This window comes from Euphorbia lathyris, chromosome 3, assembly GCF_963576675.1.
Source record: "Euphorbia lathyris chromosome 3, ddEupLath1.1, whole genome shotgun sequence".
NCBI lineage: Eukaryota > Viridiplantae > Streptophyta > Magnoliopsida > Malpighiales > Euphorbiaceae > Euphorbia > Euphorbia lathyris.
Window position 1 is genome coordinate 57854211 of NC_088912.1, and position 16580 is coordinate 57870790.

At 40.1% G+C, this 16580-nt stretch overlaps 1 non-coding gene across 1 annotated transcript; it reads right to left on the reverse strand.

Moving 5' to 3' along the window:
• Positions 1–15101: 15101 nt before the first annotated feature.
• On the reverse strand, positions 15102–15208 carry LOC136225201 (small nucleolar RNA R71). The gene has a single exon (XR_010686928.1). It is a non-coding gene; the product is annotated as a small nucleolar RNA R71 (small nucleolar RNA).
• Between the last annotated feature and the right edge of the window lie 1372 nt (positions 15209–16580).

Here is a 16580-nt window from a genome sequence, read left to right on the forward strand (position 1 = left end):
ATTGTTTTTGACCTTTTTGATTTGTTCTGTTCAGCCTAGATTAGTCAGATCGGAAAGGAAAACAACTACTTGTAATATTGAAGTTTAAACAACAGAAACAAACAAAAAAAACTATCCAAACAACATTTAAAGACAGGATAATTTCTGGATATGATTAAACAAGTTCTACTTCTTCTTTTTCTGAGCTGAGGGTTCAGCAGGCAATTCCTTTTCCTTTCTCTTTGCTTCCAGAGGTATTTCCTGCAGGCTGAGTTCCTGGTCTACTTGTCTCCCCCGTTTTGCCATCATCGGGTTGGTAAAGAAAGGTCTTATTTCTAGCGGCAGAGGAGAGATAGTTAGAGTAGCGATGAAGCCTTTTTATGCTTTCACCCAAACTGTCAATGACGGGAACGCTATCGTCCTGGACGTGCCTAGGAACTCGAAGGGAGCTGCTGATCATACTGAGGAGACATTCATGGGCTTTGCTCAGGCAGGAGATTGAGCTGGTGACCTGACCATAAGATTGATGGAATAGTTTTAGCAGAGCAGAGTCATAAAACATGCGTTGGGCATTGTTGATCCGCATGGCCTTCATGATAGCTTGTGAAAAGCTCATGAGTTCTGTGTTGGAGACTGGATCAACATCCATCTGGGCTCTATCAATGTTCAGTAGTCTGACTGCCTCACTTAATTGGTCAATAGTACACTGGGAAGAGGAGGATACTAAATCACGTGTACTTATCAGCTCAGTATGAAGCTTGGTGAGGCATTGTTGAAGTTCGGTAGAGGTGACAAACTCAGTATGGCTGGGTGGACTGGATTTGGTTAGTTCAGCATACAGCTTGGTGAAGCAATCTTGCAACTCAGCAGATGTTGCAGACTTAGTATGGGCAGTTGCTCTAGAGGGGGTCAGTTCCGCTGCTAGCTTAACAAAACAGTTTTGAAGCTCAGTGGAAGTGACGTACCCTGGATTGGCTTCAGACAGTTGTTGAATTTTCCCTTCAAGAGAGTTCATATGGGTGGCCATTGTAAGCACTAATTCAGTTAGTTTTGCCATTTGCTCTTGGTTTGGTTGCTGAGTCTGGACTGCAGTGATTATACTAACCAGATCTTTTAGGCTACGAAGTTCATGCAGAAGCTGAGTGATACCTGTCAGGTGAGAGGACTCATCTTGAGTGGATTGGCGACCTTCAGCTTGAGTAGGATGAAAATCTTGAAGCAAGGACTGAGCAGAAGCAATGACCCATCGGCCAGACTCAGTAGCATTCAAGTATGCAAACTTATCAGTATTAGACTCAGACGCTGGTTCAGGATTTGATGATGATGGAGGTGTTGGTTCCTTGCCAGATTGAGTACCTTGATTGGTACCTGGACTTTGATGGATTTGATGAGCCGAGTCATCAACATTTTGTGGTGGAGTTGAGGCATGAGTTGGCTCAATTGGAGCAGTTTGAATTGGATCTGCAGGGCTTTTGGCATGTTCCTCATCCTGAGTAACAGAGGCTTGCTTTTCCACTGGATCTTCTGGTGGTGACTCAGTTTCATTGGAGAAGTACTGAAACTGGATTATAGAGAGGTCAGTTTCAGGCTCGTCAATGGGAAAATCGATCATGAGATCAATTTGCTTTTGCGCTTTCTTTTTTAATCTTCGCCGGGTCTCAGTTTTTGGCGGTGAATGGTCAGTTCGAAGACCTTCACTGAGCTTAGTAGCAACAGTCTCCTCTTCTACAGGTTGCTCATCATGGCCTTCAACAACATTACTTTCATTCTTTCTCTGCTCAGCATCATCCTGAGATACTTCAACATTGGGGTATCCTTCCTGCTCAGCATTAACTTTGTGATGCTCAACATGTTGCTCAGTTGTTTCCACATTCTCCTTTTCTTGGGCAGTTCCATGCCCTTCAGGTTGAGTAGAGGCTAGTGGGACAGCTTCAACTATCTTTAAGGAGTTACCCTTTTTCTTCTTCTTTAAAGGGGTTTCTGGAGTTTCTTCACTCTCATCTGCAGGTTCTTCTTGCCTTTTTCTTTTCTCAGCATGCTCCTCAGCTTTGTCAGCTTTATCTTTCTGTCTTGATGAAAGCCTTACTTTCTTCGAGACAGCATGAATGTCCTTAGAGCAGGTTTCTACAGCTTTTCTCTTCTTTCTTTTCTCAGGCTGAGCTGTTTCTGGTGACTCAGCATGAGCATCAACCTTTTCTACACGCACAGCTTCAGGCTCAATTTCTTGTTGCTCATCTTCTTCATCTTCTTCAGCATCTCCAGCTCCTTCATATCCCTTCAAGGGTTGATTGTACAACAGTCCATTCAGCAGAACAGCAGTAATTTCACTTCCCAAACTACTTGTTTCACCTTTCGTCTCAATCTGCTTGTCTTCAAGAATCTTTGTGATGAGAGATCCCAAGCGGAGTTTCTTACCACTTCGTTGAAACGCACCAACTAGAAAGATAGGAAGATTGAAGGGAGTGCAGGTCAACATGTGCCATATGAAGCACTGTTCGAAGTTTGATGCGGATGAAGCTGAGCTGAGTTTGGGGAAGATAAAGTTGGTCAGCATGAAGTGGACCATCTTTTGTTCTTTACCCATGCAGGTGCTGGGTATTTCCCCCTTGTGATCTTTGGGTTTACAGAACCCCTTTAGCTTCTCAGATGTGGCTTTTGGTATTTTCTCCTTTGTCGTTCTAAATTGAATTCCTTCGTCTAGTAATTCTAGTAGTGTGGCTAGATAAGCAGGGGTTATTACGATTTTCTGACCTTTTACAGTGGTCTCCAAATAATCAGAGTTGTCCACATCAACGCGTAGATTTGAGTAGAATTCCCGCACTAGCCTGGGGTAAGCTGTTCCTGAGAGTGAGAAGAGGCCTTTCCATTGGTTCTTTTCGATCCATTCACAGAATGGAGTCTCAGATGATACGAAACTTGGAGAGAACCATCGGCATTTTAAGACTTCCAGATTGTTGACCTTTGAGTGTACCTTGATCATTGTCCTCTCCCTTTCCATCGAAGGACCCGCGTGGTCAGTGGGTTTTTCTGTGTTTTGAGTTTTTGGGGTTTTCTTTTTGCTGGGAGACATTTTTGACGATTTTGAAATTTTTAGAGAGAAGGAAGTTTGATTTTCGGGAATTTCAGGTGTAAGGAATGACGAGTGGGTTTCTTCTATCTTTTATATCAATTCATGAAAGCCCTAAATCATTATTTAGCCGTTTTTCTCCTAGGGACGTTCAATCGACAGACATTCTGTCAATTATGACATCTTCGGCGCATGGGTTTTTGCCATTAATGTGCGTCTTCCCAAGGTGTCAGAGGTTACACGTGTAGGTTCACTTTATGCGAGTGGGTTTTTACTAGGTTTTACTTAGAATTCGAAACATCCTAGATATTGAGTGCCTAGCTTTTGTGAAGATTATCTCTCTATTCTCAACGTACGTCACTCACTCAGCATGTGCATTTACTCAGTATAGAGTGATTACTCAATATGTTTTTCTACTCAACATAGGATGTTAACTCAGCTTTTATGACTACTCAGTATCATCACCCAATATATATTTCAATTCAGCATAGGGTGGCATTTACTCAAGGTTCCATTCATATGACAATTATTCAATTACAGATTTAGTTAGAGTGGATTTGTCATACCAATTGCTTCCCTTAGTGTGTTGAATTGCTCTCGTGCCAAAGGTTTTGTGAAGATATCTGCAAGCTGGTCATTTGTTGGCACATAGGTCAGCTTGATCTCATCTTTTAGTACATGGTCTCTGATGAAGTGATGCCTTATGCTAACATGCTTCATCCTGCTGTGTTGGACTGGATTTTTAGATAGATCGATGGCACTTTTGTTGTCTCATTTGATCTCTATTGTCTTTGTTTTGACTCCGTAATCCTCAAGTTGTTGCTTTATCCATAGGACTTGTGCAACACAGCTTCCAGCAGCCACATACTCAGCTTCAGTTGTAGACAGAGCAACGGATGATTGCTTCTTGCTGAACCAAGATACTAGACAGCTTCCGAGGAAATGACATCCTCTTGAAGTACTTTTTCGTTCTAGCTTATCTCGTCCGTAGTCAGCATCAGTATATCCAATGAGTGTGAAGTCATTTGAGGTTGGATACCATAGACCTGCATCAACTGAGCTTTGCAAGTATCTAAAAATTCTTTTTACAGCAGTTAGATGAGATTCCCTGGGGTCAGCTTGATATCTAGCACAATAGCATACTGAGTATTGAATATCTGGTCTACTAGCAGTGAGATAGAGTAAGGAACCTATCATACCTCGATAGAGTTTACTATCAACTGACTTACTCTTTTCATCCTTGCATAGGACAATATCAGTGCCCATAGGGGTTGATATTGGTTTGCAATCTTCCATGCTGAATTTCTTTAACATTTCCTTGGTGTACTTAGACTGACTTATAAATATGCCATTCTTACCTTGCTTGATTTGAAGTCCAAGAAAGAAGTTGAGTTCACCCATCATGGACATTTCGAACTCAGTTTGCATCTGTTGGCTAAATTCTTTGCACAAAGATTCGTCAGTAGCACCAAAGATTATATCATCAACGTATATCTGTGCAAGTAGGGTATGTTTACCCTTTTTCTTAATAAACAAGGTTGTGTCAGCTTTTCCCCTGACATAGTTCCTGGTCAGCAGGAAGTTGGTCAACCTCTCATACCAAGCTCTTGGAGCTTGCTTTAGGCCGTACAGGGCCTTTTTGAGTTTATAAACATGATTTGGAAATTTTGAATCTTCAAATCCAGGAGGTTGATTAACGTATACCTCTTCGTTTATAAAGCCATTAAGAAACGCACTTTTTACATCCATTTGGTATAGTTTAAAATTCATGTAACTGGCATAGGCACACAATATACGTATAACTTCTAATCTAGCAACAGGAGCAAATGTTTCTCCATAGTCTATACCCTCTTGCTGACTATAGCCTTGGGCTACAAGTCGGGCTTTGTTTCTAATCACATTTCCATGTTCATCTAGCTTATTTCTAAAGACCCACTTAGTTCCTATGGGCTTTTGATTCCTAGGTTTAGGTACTAAATCCCATACCTCATTTCTGGTGAATTGGTCAAGCTCTTCTTGCATAGCATTGATCCAATACTCATCTTGCTCAGCATCAGCAAAGTTCTTTGGCTCATATATTGATACGAATGCAACATTGCTGAGGTATCTTCTAAGTTGATCCCTGGTCATTAGTTTGTTGTTGGCGGCATCAAGAATGGCTTGTTCTGTATGACCTATTGGGATCTTTATTTCCTTGGGCAATGTTGAGTTGTTTGGAAGAGGTGTTTCTACAATCTCTACAGGAATAGATTGGTCAGCAAATGATATTTCAATTTCTTGCTTACCTTGGGTCAACTCCTGTATGTTTGACACTGTGGCTTCTGGTTGATCAGCGGAAGCTTAGCCTGGTTCATCTTCTTCAGGCTGAGCTGACTTACCTGTAGGGTTAGTTTCATCGAACTCAACATGTACAGACTCTTCTACAATCTGGGTTCTTTTATTAAATACTCTATATGCTTTACTGTTTGTTGAGTACCCTAAAAAGATCGCCTCATCAGCTTTAGCATCAAATTTAGCAAGATTGTCTTTTGTATTGAGTATAAAACATTTACACCCAAAGGCACGAAAGTATCCAATGTTGGGCTTTCGACCTTTCCAAAGTTCATATGGGGTTTTCTTGAGTATAGGTCTGACTAGAGCCCTATTCAGTATATAACATGCCATGTGAACAGCTTCACCCCAGAAGTACTTTGGAAGCCTATTTTCACTTAGCATTGTCCTAGCTATTTCGACAATGGTTCTATTTTTCCTTTCAACAACCCCATTTTGTTGAGGTGTTCTAGGAGCAGAGAAGTTGTGGTCAATACCACAGGTTTCACAGAATTCATCAAACTGTTGGTTTTTGAATTCTCCACCATTGTCGCTTCTAATGTGAGCTACTTTTAGGTCTTTGTCATTTTCAAGCTTTTTGATCAGTGTGGTGAACATCTCAAAGGTTTCATCCTTGCTACTCAGCAAGATGATCCAAGTGTACCGAGAGAAATCATCTACAATAACCAAAGAAAATTTCTTACCTCCCAAGCTGAGTGGCTGGATAGGTCCGAAAAGATCCAGGTGTAGTAATTCCAACAGCCTTTTGGTTGAGACGATATTTTTGCTACGAAATGACTTTTTAGTTTGTTTACCCTGCTGACAGGCTTTACATAGTTGATCTTTTTCAAACTTTAATTTGGGTAATCCCTCAACTAATTGCTTTCTAGCTAATTTGGCAAGAAGGTCCATGCTGACATGCCCAAGTCTTCTATGCCATAGCCAGGAGTTGTCCTCTTTAGACACTAAGCATATATTTTTAAAAAACTGTTTTTCCAAGTTTAACATATATATATTTTCTACACGAGGGGCAGTTAAAATCAATTCATTTGTATTTCCCTCGAGTATTTGACACTTAGTATCATCAAATACAACCCTTCTGCCGCTTTTGCAAAGCTGGGCTACACTCAGCAGATTGTATTTGAGACCTTTAACTAAGGAGACAGACTCAATAGTTGGGTTACCTCCGACAGTACCTGAGCCGACTATCTTACCCTTCTTGTTGTCTCCAAAGCTTACACTTCCACCTCATTTAAGCTCTAATGTGATGAACTGAGTTTCATCACCTGTCATATGCCTTGAGCATGCGCTGTCTATATACCATAGTTTTGACTTCTTCACGCACGTCAAGCTGACCTGCAGTTTAAACTATTCATTTTTAGGTACCCAATTTCTTTTGGGTCCTTTCTTGTTAGTATAAACAGGTGCAAAATCATATTTTAGCTTGTGACGGCATACTTTTATGGTGTGGCCTGGTTTACCACAGAAGTCACAACAAGATATCCTTTGTGGGTTGAACTGAGTATAGTCAGCATTATTGTGTTGGGCATGCCAACATACTTTTGTGGTATGCTCTTTTCTTTTCTTCCGCAGAAGTCACATTGGACAGTCCGCTTGTTAAGCCAACACACATCCTTTGTGTGTCCCCTTTTTCCACAACATTCACATTGAGTGACTTGCTTATGCTGACTATTATTTGCGTATTCGGCATGGGCTTTATTTCTGTTTGAGCCCTTCCCTTGACTCTGTAATGTTGTGATATCCTTTCTAAGTTTCTTTGACTCAGATTGAACCTCCGTGATAAACTTATGTAAGATTTGCATGTTGGTATGCAAGTCAGAGTTGTCCTGGAGAAGATATCGGAGGTCACTCAGCTTGACCTCTTCAATCTCATCACAGCGCCTGCTGAGTGCCTTAATCTTTTTGTTACACTTCTTAGTTAGTGTATATAAGTCACTCAGGGCATTTACCATTTCATTTCTAAGAAAAAGTAAAGATGTTACCTCATTGTTGTGATTCTCTTGGTCAATTTCATCAGAAAGGTCAGCATGCTCAGATTGGGATTGGTCAGCTCCATCATCTGCCATAAAACATATGTTGGCTATTTCATTTTGCTCAGCTTCAGATGATATTGACTCATCACTGTCACTCCATGTGGCTACCATAGCCTTTTTGCTTCCCTTCTTCTCTTTCTTGAGGTTGGGACAGCTTGACTTGATGTGCCCGGTTTGATGACACTCAAAACATGTGACAGATTTCGAGCTGTCCTTCTTGTACTTGTCACTTGACTCAGCTTTGTACTTATCATTTCTTCTAAATGATCTTTTGCCATTTCTATCATTTCTTCTGAACAGCTTTTTCATCTTTCTGGTGAACATGGCCAATTCCTCATCATCAGTTGACTCCGCTTCAGTTGAGTCAGCTTTCATGACAAGGGATTTTTGTTTCTTATCTTCTGATTTTTCTTTCTCTTTGGCTTCAAAATTTTTCATAGAGATTTCATGGGTCAGCAGGGATCCGATCAGCTCATCATATTTGTAGGTAGTCAAGTCTTGGGCTTCTTCTACGGCTGTTTTCTTTGCTTGCCAGCTCTTGGGCAGACTTCTCAGAATTTTCTTCACCTGTTCTTCTTCAGTGAAGTTCTTTCCAAGCCTTTTTAGCTCATTTATAATGTTTGTGAACCTTGCGTTCATTTCTGAGATGTCTTCATTCTCCTTCATCTCAAACAGTTCGTAGAATCTCATATGTTGATTGACTTTAGACTCCTTAACTTTGCTTGTGCCTTCATAGGTTACTTCAAGCTTCTTCCAAATCTCTAGCGCTGACTCACAACCTGAAATCTTATTGTATTCTGCAGCATCTAACGCACAGTGAAGCATGTTTATGAACTTCCTAATCCAAACAGCCTCCTTTGCCGCTTCTGCAGCTGCGATGTACTCTGATTCAGTCGACGAGAAAGCAACACTTCCTTGCTTGGAACTCTTCCAACTAACTGAACCTCCATTCAGGATAAACTGGTATCCTGATTGGGATCTATAATCATTTTCATCAGTCAGATGACTAGCATATGAATATCCTTCAATTTTCAATTCTCCGTGTCCATATGTGAGGAACATGTCTATAGTTCTTCTAAGATACTTAAGAATGTTCTTGACAACAATCCAGTGATCAAATCCCGGATTCCCTTGATATCGGCTCGTCATACTCAATGCGAACGCCACATCAGGTCTGTTGGTCCTTGGTAATTAGTTCCAAGGGGGGGGGGGGGGGGTTAGGAACTAATATAACTTTTTTCGTGTTTTAATTAAGATGACTAGAAGTTATTTTGAGAGTAGATTAACTTTAGCCTTTGGTCAGCTCTCAAGACAGCTTTCGTCAGATGTTGACCAAAGTTGTTTTCTTGAGAGTTAGGAATTGACACTCTTAGGGGTCAGCTACTAACTCAGCACCACTTACTTACTCAGGATCAGCTTAGGCAATTTATATGCTGAGTAAATAAAACAAACAACACATGCAATTATAAAAGAGAGTTTAGAGATTACTCAGTATCACTTATCCTGCTTCGGCCTCTCTGCCTACGTCCAGTCCCCAGAGTCCTCCGGGCTTTTTGAATCCAATACTGAGCTCTTTAGAGGTAGAGCACAAACCAATTACAAGGCAGTTGAATATGCAAGAGTACCTTCCTCTATTCGTCTACTCAACTCCTACTAAGTGCAACAACCCAGCACCTAGATTTCTCTACCACTAAAATGCTTACAACCAAGCACTCAGCTTTATACTCTCAATATTCCTGTTGATCACAGACTTGTCCTTTTTGAACTAAAGAACACTTTAGATGATTACAAATCAATCTAGCATTTACACATAGAATAGAAAAGTAGGTGTAAGATCCTTTTTGTATTTGAGTGCTTTTGAATCTTTCTCTCTTGTAATTTTCTTTTGATGCTTCAGTATGTTTTAAGTTCTTCGATTGTCCTTTTATAGAGAGAAATCTATGGATTTGATCGTTTTGAATTGTCCTAACCGTTAACATCAAAACGGCTCTTTTGGGGAGCAATTTCTGGAAATCTTCAGACTGCACCTCCATTCCCTTTCTCTGTTTTCTTCAGGCGTCAGGTTTGTTTTCTAGCGTCTGGTTTGTCTGTTTGTGCCAGTTGTCTGTTTCCAATAATCCAATGTCCCATGACTCTCGGAATTAGTCTTTTAGGTATCTTCGAGGTTCCAATTATTGGTGCAGAACATTTGCAGACTTTGCCTTTTTGTGAACGAATCCTTCATGCTGTCCTGATTGTTACTCAGCTTCGGTTGTTCATTTCGAATGTTCACGATTCATGCTGAGTTCCTTTAAGGTCAGCTCCGTTTTGTTTAACCGCTCCTGAAGAAGTCTTCAGATTTAGTCAGCTTCATTTTGTTTCTGAATTTTAACTCCACTCAGCTTCTATTCTGTCGTGCTGAGTTCCTTTCTACTCAGCTTCGTTTGTGCTGACTTTGTCCTGTCTTTACTTTATATATTTTTGCACTCAATATTTAACAAACATATTAGTACAATTAAATCAAAGCATCTAAATTTAATTTCCTCTTAATCATGGATGATTTTGTCAAATCAAAATCTTGTGGAAAGGTGTTTCAACAAGGTCTAGTGCAAAGCATGGCATACATGATCGAACCAACCGCACTGGAGTAAGGAATTACAGCCATGCGATTCTTATCACTATCCATTTTAGGACATTGATCATTTGATAACTTGACACCATGGACCATTGGTAAGTTACCTCTTTTCGATTCATGCATGTCAAAACGCTTTAGGACTTTGTCAATATATGTAGACTGGGATAGTCCGAGCAGTCTCTTCGATCTATCCCGATAGATCTTAATCCCTAAGATATAGGCTGCTTCTCCCAAGTCTTTCATGGAGAAATTACCCGATAACCAAACTTTTACTGTTTGCAACATTGCAACAGCGTTTCCCATAAGTAGTATATCATCAACATGTAGTACTAAGAAAACGACTACTCTCCCACTTGTCTTCTTGTAAACACAAGCCTCTTCAGAGTTTTGCTCGAAACCAAATTGTTTTATGGTTTCATCAAAACGTTTGTTCTAGCTTCTAGATGCTTGCTTGAGTCCATAAATGGACCTTTGAAGTTTGCAAACCTTGGTTGCATCCTTTGACGTGAAACCTTCAGGTTGCATCATGTATACATCCTCAAGCAGGTTTCCATTTAGGAAAGCTGTTTTCACATCCATTTGCCAAATCTCATAGTCAAAATGAGCGGCAATTGCAAGCAATATTCTGATGGATTTGAAAATGGCTACTGGAGAGAAAGTCTCGTCATAGTCAACTCCTTGCTTTTGACGATATCCTTTCGCTACTAACCTAACTTTGTAAGTACTAACCTTTCCATCCATGTCCGTCTTCTTCTTGAAGATCCACCTGCACCCAATGGGTTTTATCCCTTCGGGTGGATCAACCAAAGTCCACACTGTTAGTATACATGGAGTCCATTTCAGAATTCATGGATTCAAGCCATGCTTTAGATTCTGGACTAGCAAGAGCTTCTTCGTAGGTTTCGGGTTCATCGTCTAGCACGGGAACCAGTTCGTTATCTCCCACTAGAAAACCATATCTAACTGGGAGTTCACGAATTCTTTGAGACCTACGAGTGGGATATGACACTTGTGTTTCATCTAGTGAAACGGGTTCGGGTTCAACTTCTTCCACGTTTTCAACATGTGATTCCTCTTGAACTTCCTCAAGTTCAATTACGCTTCCATTTTGTGTCTCTTCCAGAAACTCTTTCTCTAGAAACACTGCGTGTTTGGATACTATTACTTTCTGGTCATCTGGATGATAAAAGTAATATCCCATAGCTTCCTTTGGGTATCCAATGAAGAAACACTTGTCAGATTTGGGATCTAATTTGTCTGACACAATACGTTTGACGTATGCTGAACATCCCCATATTCTCATGAAAGAGAAGATGGGTTTTCTACCAACGAACAGTTTGAATGGTGTGGAACTGGCGGATTTGGTTGGAACTCAGTTTAAGGTAAATAGGGCAGTTTCTAAGGCATAGCCCCAGAATGATTTTGGAAGAGAAGCGGTGCTCATCATGGATCGTACCATATCTAGTAAGGTGCGATTTCTCCTTTCTGATACACCATTGTGTTGTGGTGTATAAGGAGGCGTCCATTGTGAGAATATTCCACATTCATTTAGATAATTCATAAATTCTTCAGAAAGATATTCTCCACCTCGATCAGATCGAAGTATCTTAATAGTCTTTCTGGTTTGATTCTCAACTTCATTCTTAAAGCATTTGAATTTCTCAAAAGCTTCTGACTTGTGCTTCATCAAATAGATATAACCATATCTAGTATGATCATCTATGAAGCTAATGAAGTATCTGAATCCTCCTCTTGCTTGGACTGACATAGGACCACATACATCTGAATGTATTAATCCTAGAGTGTCTGATACACGCTGACCTTTATTGCTAAAGGGTGTCTTTGTCATTTTTCCTTTTAAACATGACTCACATGTTCCCATTGATTCACAATCAATTGAGTCTATAAGCCCATCTTGATGTAGCTTAAGCATGTGTCTCTGGTTTATATGGCCTAAATGAAAATGCCACAAGTAAGTTGAATTATCTAATCTAAGTCTTTTGGTATCAATTGTGAAAGCAGAAACTTTATCATTCAAAATATAAATCCCATTTAATATTCCTGAAAAATAGAAATATTATTTATATAAAATTCACAACCATTGTTCTTAATTGAAACATGAAAGCCATCATCAACTAGACAGCTAATAGAAATAATGTTACGAGACATATCTAGAACATACAAACAGTTCCTTAATTCTATTACAAGCGCAGAGGGCAAACTCAAAACATAATCTCCAATCGCGAGGGCGGCAACTCTTGCTCCATTTCCTACTCGCAAGTTTATGTCTCCTTTCTTTAATTTCCTAGTCTGCTTTAGTTCTTGCATATTCATACAAATATCATATCCACATCCGGTATCCAATACCCAAGATTCAGACTGCGAAATTGAGTTTATTTCAATATAGAACATACTAGAAGTTGAAGCATCGTTCTTTCCCTTCTTGAGAGAAGCTAGGTACTCCTTGCAATTTCTCCTCCAATGCCCATCTTTACCACAGAAGTGGCATTCCCCTTTGGACTTCTTGACTTGCTTTCCTTTGGCCTGGGCTGGCTTGCATCCCTTGTTCTTCTTGGGATATTTCGGATTGGGAAAATTCCCCTTCCTCTTCTTTGATCCCTCAATCACAAGACCAGGTACCACCTTATCTTTCTTCAGGTTGGGCTCAACAGTCTTGAGCATATTGGCAAGCTCTTCAAGAGAGGTATGTAAGTCATTCATTTGGTAGTTCATGGTGAACTGTGAATAACTTTATGGGAGGGATGTAAGAAGTAAGTCGACACTTAGTTCATGATCCATCGCGAAGCCAATACTAGAAAGTTTAGTGATATAGCCAATCATCTTGACACAATGTGTCATAACAGATGTGCCCTCTTGCATCCTGCAGCGAAACAACAGTTTTGATATCTCAAAACGTTCACAACGAGTCTGTTTCCCGAACAACTCTTTCAAGTGCATGACAATAGAATAGGTATCCATCTCCTCATATTGCCTTTGCAGATCTGGTGTCATAGATGCAAGTATGATGCACCCAGCGTGTTCATCATCAGATTTATGCTTCTGATAGGCATCAATCTCTTCAATGGGTGCATCATCGGACGGAAGAGCGGGTATCGATGTATCTAGTACATACCCTATCTTTTCGAACTTCAAAACAATTTTAACTATAATTAAACAGCATTTTAATAACATTTTATGTGCATTTCAGGCAAAATATTCCGAAACATATGGGCTTATAAGTGTTTTATGCAGATTGTATTGATTAAGTCAAAATGGGCTATAACACAGCCTGTTTTACAACAAACCATAAGGAGTCGAGCATCCTTTGATCCAGCGGATTTCCGCTGTGTACCCGATGACGGATAGCGACTGGACAAGTGTCAGGAACGGCGCGGTAGGTGCAGAAAACGCAGGGAGGCAGGAAAGCAACATGATGATAAGATGGATCACCCCTTGAGTGTTCAAGGGTCAACTTAAATTAATCATTCCCTAGTATTAGTAGCTGTAGGAAAACAATCTTTTTGTAATATTTGGTGGCAAGGTTTGTTTTTCTTCCTTTATATAGATGTAGTCGAGGGAACGAAAAGGACACCTTTTTACTCTGGAGACAATCAGTTTTAGTTAGAACTTTTGAAGAGAGGCGAAGCTCTCTTAGGACGATGACGCCTCCAATGGAGGTCTGTGGAATTAATGGTGGCTATTCACTCTTCACTATGAGTGAGTAGTCGTTTTGAATGGGTTTGGCCAGTTAGGGCCGGTTATGTAAGTCCTCTTTTAATCTTATTTATGAATGAATGTTGATATGTTATGATGTGCTTGACAAATCCTTAACTCCATTGCTAAATGCGTGTATGTTAGTGTTAGATGCATGATAGGACACTGCTTTCATCTTCACGAAACCATTTGTCAAGCATTCAACCCCGAAACAGAAATGTCAGGAGGTTGCATCAAGGGTTTTCTTTATAGAAATGCTATTTAGATCGTAATGCAAGAAAGAACCAATTTTAGGGACGCTTAAGGTTGCAATACGTCTTAGAATCTTAAGAACACACGAGAGTTGACTTAAGTGAGCATTAAAACGGAGACATTGGCATCACTTTACTTCAATCATGAATAAATAGGATGTTTAGAGACTGAAAGTGACCTGTTCGGCTGTGCTTGACCTGTTCTGCCTTTTTTATCATTAAGTACTCTTTGAAATCAACTAAAGATTTGATCTTGTTTATGTTTGAACAACACCTCTCAAATTAAAGAATTGACATACACCACACACCCTGTTCTACAAAGTATTTCTTGTAAACTTTGATCCTCAATCCCTGTGGATACGATACTGGACTTATCATTTTATTACTTGTATCTAGTGCACTTGCTAGAGTCTCATAAAAGGACAACAAGTTTTTGGCGCCGTTGCCGGGGATTAAAAGCAACAAAGTTTATACGAACTTTTCTGTGAAACAAGGTGTTTTTAATCTGTTTGTTAAATAGTGCAGCCAGAAGGAATCTTTATCAGTTTATACGTAGAGCTGGACCTCCTATTTTTCCTATCGATCTCGAATTAGAGAGAACGTGTAGATGAAACAGAGCGGGAACTCGACGTACAAGATAAAGAGAACAATAAAGAGAGAGAAGAATGGTTGGAAGGGTACCACCCGAACAACCAGTTCAACCAAACCAAGAAGAAGAAGGGGAAAATAACAACCCTCCTATCATGCGAATTAGAGATTATTCAAGGCCAACCACAAAAGGGCATTCATCATGTATCGTGTTGCCAAACGAAGGGAACAACATGTTCGAAGTGAAAGCGTCGATGATACAAATGTTACAAGCCGCAGTACAGTTCAACGGATACCAATCGGAAGATCCAAATGGGCATATTCTCGAATTCATCACGTTGTGCAACACGTTTAGATCAAACAGGGGCGTTTCTAACGACGTAATCAGACTAAAGCTGTTTCCTTTTTCCCTAAAAAACAAAGCGAAGACTTGGTTGAACTGCTTGCAACCAGGAACGATCACCAGTTAGGAAGAAATGGCTAGTGCGTTCTTAATGAAATATTTCCCACCACGACAAGCCATTAAGCTCAGAAACGAGGTTTCCCATTTCGTGCAAGAAGAAGATGAATCACTAGCCGAAGCATGGGAAAGGTACAAGGAACTACTAAGGAGAGTACCCAATCATGGCATTCCTATGTGGATGCAGATGCAGAACTTTTACAATAGGGTAACCAACATCTATAAGATCCAGATCGAATCTATTGCCAATGGAAATCCCGAAGATTTGGAACCTCAGGCCTTGTACGACCTTATTGAGAGGGTAGTAAGCACAAGCTACAACTGGCACTCCGCCAGAAGTGAAGGAAAAAGAGCGGGAAATGAAGATGTTGTGTCAAAATTGACAAGCCAGGTAGAACAGCTTGCTAGACAGCTCGGCAAGATAAATGTGTCTTCAATTCACAATGAACCACCATTCAATGACATTTGTGATTTTTGTGGAGGGCTGCATTTCAACATAAATTGCCCAGGAGTCAAGCAAGGGAAGGGTGCACAGGCAGAATGCGACTATGCAGGGTACAACCAAAGGAACCCGCCTAACCCGTACTCTAACACATATAACTCTGCCACAAGAAACCATCCGAATTTTGGATGGACAGGCCAGCCGAACCAGTAGGAACAACCGAGGTATCAGGAACAACCAAGATATCAACAACAGCAAGGAGGACATTACCAGAGACAACCTCAACAGCATTACAAACTGTTGGGGTTTAGTGTCCTATAGACAATTGTTCTAGGATACAAACTTAATGTAAATGAATTGTTCTTTATATCATTTGTTTTAATGAGATATATGTTTTATAACTATATAAAGGCAACCCCTTTTTAAGCACTAAATAAAGTCTAATAAAAAGAAATTCGTAAGTTTATTTAAAGTGATTATAAAGTGTTCATACAAGCATGAAGTGAGACAAAACTTTATAATAAACTGATAAACTTAAAACCACCCCAAGTCAAGTGATATGTTTAGCATTGATATATCACTGTTGAGACTTACATGTAACAATGTCTTCTGTCCGACAGAAAGCTGATCTCACAAGCTTCATATATACAGATATCTGGACAGTTACATGGATCCGATGAAAAGTAGTTCATTAGGATTGGGGATCCGATTTGAGATAACAGGATGGGTAGATTCATCCTTGTCACCTGTTCATCTCATTGGTATTAATAGATATAACTAATCCTCAGACTCAAAAGAATATTAATTGGTATTCTGGATTACGGAATGTGACGCTTTGACTCTGGTGTAACACGATCCTTAACAGAGATGACTCTGGGGTGTGAACAGTAGTCGTTGGGTATCACAGGAAGTGATTGCGGGATCGTTATATATTGGATTGAGCATTTATCACTCCCGATAAATGGGAGATACATCCAAGGATCGCTTGTGGAAGACTCGACTCTAAATCCTTGCAAGGTGATAGCTTAAGACTTGAAATACAGATTTCACTTAACCTATCTATTTGAGTTGACTCGGCCTGTACAAGTAAAATGAACGTCT